Raw genomic sequence first — 6,496 nt, 5'->3', positions numbered from 1 at the left:
TACAGGTTCCTAAGTAAACCGATAACATATTGGTCCCAAGTAAAACCGGTACCTTGTGATTATAGTTGCTTGTAGGAACGACAAGCAGAAGACATGGCTGGCGTTCAGCATCAATCCCATTAACCTCTAAGTCCAGCTGAATGTAACCTGAGTATGGCAGGGGCTGTCCATCAGCACACTCAATATCCAAGACATTTGTGATTGGGGTGATAGGAATACCTGAGAGATACTGATCATAAAATGCTTGACTCACAGTAGAGACTGTAGCTCCTGTGTCCAATAAAGCCCTTGTCTTGATTCCTTGAATACAGACATCAACTTCATTGGCATTTCCTACAAGTGCTGTTGTTTCATATCTCTGAGTACCCATCTGTCGTCTGTTGAGACCTATGGACCACCCCCTTCGCATAGGCCGTCTCCCGTTTAAATGCTGACGACTGTGATCCATCCTGACTCTACATCCTGAGGCTATATGCCCAAACTGCCCACAACGAAAACACTGCACATCTCTCTCAAAAGGTTGTCCTCTAGATCTTCCTCTGTATGATAGATGATCATACTGATGTTTCTGGAAAGAAGGTTGAGAATAATATCCAGTGTTGCCCTTGTCAGTTTGATTATAACTCCTGGAGTTAATGTTATCTTGTTCTCCGGTAGGATGTTGATAGTGATACAGAGGAGGCTGCTGCTGTTGTTTCTTCAGAGATGCGACCTCAGAAGTAAGGCTCTTGATCATTCCTCGAAGTTCCTTCATCTCTGTTAGAGTGGGTGTTTCAGAAACAGCAGACATACTTGTGGCAGACAGTTTCCCTTTAGTTCTACCTTCCCCTCTACGTTGAGTGTGCTCGCGCTCAATCTGTCGAAGTTCTCGTCGCAAAACGTCAAAATCCGAAAACAGATCAAACTTGTGTCCGCTGACATCTTTGATTGATGGCTTAAGTCCTGTCCAAAGCATGGAATGAAGGAGCTTGTTGGTGTCTAGAGAGCTAACCTCACCAGCTTCTACCGCTTTACTCAATAAATCTTCTAGACGACAACACCAAGTGTTGACATCCTCATCTTCCCGCTGTCGTGCTGTGTAGAAGGCCGCCAGTACGTTTACGGGACTATCACTTGTGTCAAAAACACACTTCAGTTTATCCAAGAGAGCAAAAAGAGAAGCGGTGGAACCTAATCGCATGGCAACCCTTGCTGCCTCCCCTCTCAAAGACTTCCTAATCGAATGTTCGATTGTCGCCCTTGTATGTGCTTTATCCTTCAATATGCAATCCACTTCATATCTCCATAGGTCATGAGACACGTTGCTTTTAGTTTCATCTCCAGAAAAGCAAGGTAAACTTGGAGGGTGAGATACAGTAACCACCTGAGCTGCTGATGGGGGACCAGGATACTGAGGTTCAGAGTCATGTGAAACACCTTCTGTTTTCACAGAGCCAGCTGAATAATCAGCCATCCATTTTAACAAACTTTCTGGGGAATCAGCCTTAGGTTTTACTTTAAGCTGCTTGAATGTTGCAACAAGTTGAGCAACTTCCTCTTCTGACATATGTTCCGACATGTCTGTTAGTGGTACTAACAGCGAGCAATGAGCGAAATGTTGGGAGAAACAACACTAACTGTAAAGTATGGCACAGTTAGCACAGAAGAAAAATGAATGTGGTGGATCACCACAGCGCAGCAAAATGTTCAAAGTGATGCCCTACCGAGAATGAAAACCTAACCTTCGACATGGTACTGAATATGCTATACTGGTGCAATGGTTAGTCATGATGTGCAGGTGTAAGCTTTGCGACCGCTGCAGATAACCACACACAAAAGGAAGAAAAGGACAATATATTCAAGATGAGGGACCAAGAAATAAACCCAGAAGAGACAAAAAAAACACACTTTATGACCAACTGAGTTATATGACCAACAAACACCAAAAAATACTTACCGGTTTATGGATTGAATATAAACTGATTTAAGTACTTTATTGTGGAACTACATTATACTTTAAATGTTTATTCAAGGTATTTGAGTGATAAGTAGGTGCTAATCAGGCATACATCATTCGCACAAAAACAAATATATCTTCCCGACAAACAGATGTTGAACATCAACTAAATGCGATGTACTAATAGAATACTTACAATATCACAAATAGCTAATCTCAAACTAACTAATTAACTAACTAAGCTAATCTGACCAGTAATGACTACCGGTAACTACAGGACTGAGTGAGCTGGGTATATTGCCGCTGTGAACAATATTTCAGTTATATCACGGCATGTCAGCTTGATGTGGGAGGGAAACCCTAAGTGATGCAGGGTCAGACGTTTACCACTCAGTGCAAACCACGATATAGAAACATCAGTGGAACTAACTGGGATTAAAACCCACGACCACTGGAGATAGAGTGTCTGAGGTCGTTGTCTGTACAGCAAAGTTCTGACACGTATGGCTCATCCGCCTGTGCCCCCAACTCAGGGACTGTTTAGTTTATGCCCTAACTTCTAACTACCTACTGACACAGACAATATGTCTACTGATGATCTAATGAGAGAACAATCAAATAAACTAATTACTGACTATCTACTAACAAGACTAATAGATACTCTAACTAATGACTATATACTGACAAAACTAACATGATGTGACTAATGACCGGCCGGTATGATCAACACTATGTGCACTGCGCAAAAAAAAACCCAGAAAGCAAATACATAACAGGCAAATTCTGAAATATTGCATTGAATACAGGAACATAATCCAAAATAAATTTTGGTTAGCTTGTTCACAGCATAGTTATCCTCTTCTCTTCATATATATAAATGTCATTCACAAAACGCACAATGGGATATACAGAATGTGACACGCGTTTCAATCACAGTCAATATCACTTGCACAATACAAGAGTCTCAAATATCTACAAGCCAAGTAGTAACCTCAAGGCCGAAACTCATGTGTAACAAAGTGTCTGGTTGTGTACCGTAGTGTTACATTACTTGGTCATTACGGTTCCCTTCCATCTATGGAAAGTTGATGTCCATCGTTGTCCCTTGTCACTGGTTGCATCACTGTTACTTCTGAACATCTACATCCTGCCGACGACGCCAATGTAACCGGAGTGGTTTGGTATATACCACAAAGGCAAATAGTTTTTGTAGATGTCAGTTTAATGGCAATAACTGAAGAAGGCCCGAGTGTATGGCACTGTGCCCGTTACCGTCACAAACGTCAGGAACTATGTTTGCCACACCTGTTATAAGCTGTTGCTAGCTGTGACCAGTGACCAGACAGACTGAAGTGAAAATGATAGCTGACCCACAAAACACCCTGCTATTGAAACTAAGGGGCCTGGGGCTGGGGCAAGACAATAGAGACAATAGACAACGTAAACGCAAGGGTGACAGTGCTATTGTGAAAGTGAAGCAGGTTAGATTGAGTGGTTAAGCTAGGGCTAGACTTAGTGATTAAAATACATATTAAAATACACTTGCTTATATATACATAATTACATACTCCTACACAAACAAGTAATCTAAAGGCCATGTTTGCCCGTTGGGGTATACCCGAACAGTTCTGTTCTGATAACACCAGCCAATTCACTTCAGCAGATTTTAGGATGTTTGCCAGAGACTATGACTTCTCACTATCAACCAGTAGTCCACACTTTCCACAAGTGAATGGACAAGCAGAAAGTGCAGTGAAGATAGCCAAAAGAATCCTATCACAGGATGATGTCTACATGACATTGTTAGCGTACAGATCAACGCCACTTAGAGCCACTGGTGTATCACCGGCAGAGCTGATCATGGGACGACGCATAACGACGAACATTCCTACGCTGCCAACCAACCTGTCTCCTCGGTGGCCAGACTTGGAAAAGGTGAGGGAGAGAGATGACAGTGTGAAGAAGTCCTGCGAGAAGTTCTACAATGAGAGACACTCCGCGAGACGTCTTTCACCACTAACCCCAGGGACTCAAGTCAGAGTGACGCTAGACTCTGAGAAGCGCTGTGACACACCAGCCATCATCTCCAATGCAACTGACGCTCCGCGCAGTTACAACGTTGCCACTTCCCAGGGGACGTTCAGACGAAACTGAAGACATCTCTTAGTAGATCACTCTGGGAGAGACTCTCAGAATACCCGGTGCCAAGACAGCACAAATGACATTTCTAGCAGTGGAAAGACGACATCTCTACCACAAGTGACTGACATTCCTACTACAACCAATATGGCACCAGAGAATGACATTCCCGTGCAAACCACTTCTACCTCTGGTCGTGTCATGAAATCACCACAAAGATATGGTGACTGGGTTTGAATGACATTTAAAGTGTTGTTTGAACAAGGAAGTTTAATTGTTATCAAGTTAATTCTTGACAATTTTCTAGCTTCAGCAGTTTACGTGTGTTTAAGTCTGATAACGTAAATAAGCAGTAAGAAGGTGTGAAACCTTTCAGTATTATTAGTTCAGATTTCAGTATTATTTGTTCAGGTTTCTCGTTGAAGTGTGTTGTTTAAATCCACAATTTATTGATACATTTCCATTCATACAACATCAGGTAAATCCGGTTGTACATACAGGCAATAGTACAATTGCTTATCTCAAAGAGGGGAGGTGTCATGATACAACTTAAATAATAAGCCACTCCCTGATCTCGCAAATTATCGCATGCAATGAAGGCTTCCTGAGCACGTGTTTGACGCCCGCCATGTTATGAGTCGCCAGATTGTCCTGGTCAGTGTGTGCCTGCCAAAAGGGAACTATGACGCTTAAACTGAATGAATTGGAATCCTCTCATGTTATCACAATCACCGTGCAATTAAAACCTGATGATCCATTTAGTCGCACTGCTCGAACAAAACGCACAGTTACTTAGGGACATTTCTAAAAGGAAATTCCAACGATGGCTAGGAAGTGATTTCGTTTACAACCCTTGTGTGGGATCCACAAACATGGGACCAGGGTCTATAATAGGGTCAGTCTGGGATCCGAATTAACGATCAACATATTTAACGGTTTAACTATGGACAACGAATCACGGTAGTCCCTGGCCACCTGAGCCATCACATGGCCGAGCAGGCACACTCTACCTCACAGCACCGTTTGCTTGAAGACGTCACATCTAGAGGCAACCTGTCTTCACAGTTGAATGTCTTCAAACTATTTCACTGTAAAGATACATTAGTATCCGTGTATGAGGTCAGCTCGGTCTAGCCTTGATGTGGTCCTTCACAGGCGACGGGGTTTTGTTAAATGATATTGTCAGCAAGTGTGGGGGCCAATGGTATTGTCAGCAAGTGTGGGGGCCAATGGTATTGTAAGCAAGTGTGGGGGCCAATGGAATGGTCAGCATGTGTGGGGGCCAATGGTATTGTCAGCAAGTGTGGGGGCTAATGGTATTGTAAGCAAGTGTGGGGGTCTATGGTATTGTCAGCAAGTGTGGGGCCAATGGTATTGTCAGCAAGTGTGGGGGTCTATGGTATTGTCAGCATGTGTGGGGTCTATGGTATTGTCAGCAAGTGTAGGGGCCAATGGTATTGTCAGCAAGTGTGGGGGTCTATGGTATTGTCAGCAAGTGTGGGGCCTATGGTATTGTCAGCAAGTGTGGGGGCCAATGGTATTGTCAGCAAGTGTGGGGCCAATGGTATTGTCAGCAAGTGTGGGGGTCTATGGTATTGTCAGCAAGTGTGGGGGCCAATGGTATTGTAAGCAAGTGTGGGGGTCTATGGTATTGTCAGCATGTGTGGGGTCTATGGTATTGTCAGCAAGTGTGGGGGCCAATGGTATTGTCAGCAAGTGTGGGGGTCTATGGTATTGTCAGCAAGTGTGGGGGTCTATGGTATTGTCAGCAAGTGTGGGGGTCTATGGTATTGTAAGCAAGTGTGGGGCCAATGCTACTGTCAGCAAGTGTGGGGGGGCCAATGGTATTGTAAGCAAGTGTGGGGGCCAATGGTATTGTAAGCAAGTGTGGGGGCCAATGCTACTGTCAGCAAGTGTGGGGGTCTATGGTATTGTAAGCAAGTGTGGGGGCCAATGCTACTGTCAGCAAGGGGTGGGGGCCAATGGTATTGTCAGCAAGTGTGGGGGTCTATGGTATTGTAAGCAAGTGTGGGGCCAATGCTACTGTCAGCAAGTGTGGGGGCCAATGGTATTGTAAGCAAGTGTGGGGGCCAATGGTATTGTCAGCAAGTGTGGGGGCCAATGGTATTGTCAGCAAGTGTGGGGGCCAATGGTATTGTCAGCAAGTGTGGGGGCCAATGGTATTGTAAGCAAGTGTGGGGCCGAATGCTACTGTCAGCAAGTTTGGGGGCCAATGGTATTGTAAGCAAGTGTGGGGGTCTATGGTATTGTCAGCAAGTGTGGGGGCCAATGGTATTGTCAGCAAGTGTGGGGGTCTATGGTATTGTCAGCAAGTGTGGGGGCCAATGGTATTGTCAGCAAGTGTGGGGCCCAATGCTACTGTCAGCAAGTGTGGGGGCCAATGGTATTGTCAGCAAACAT

The sequence above is a fragment of the Haliotis rubra genome, unplaced genomic scaffold (genome assembly GCF_003918875.1).
Source record: "Haliotis rubra isolate DU_JTF1 unplaced genomic scaffold, ASM391887v1 Scf285, whole genome shotgun sequence".
Taxonomy (NCBI): domain Eukaryota; kingdom Metazoa; phylum Mollusca; class Gastropoda; order Lepetellida; family Haliotidae; genus Haliotis; species Haliotis rubra.
The sequence above is the reverse complement of the archived record's forward strand: the minus strand, read 5'-3'. Positions refer to the sequence as shown.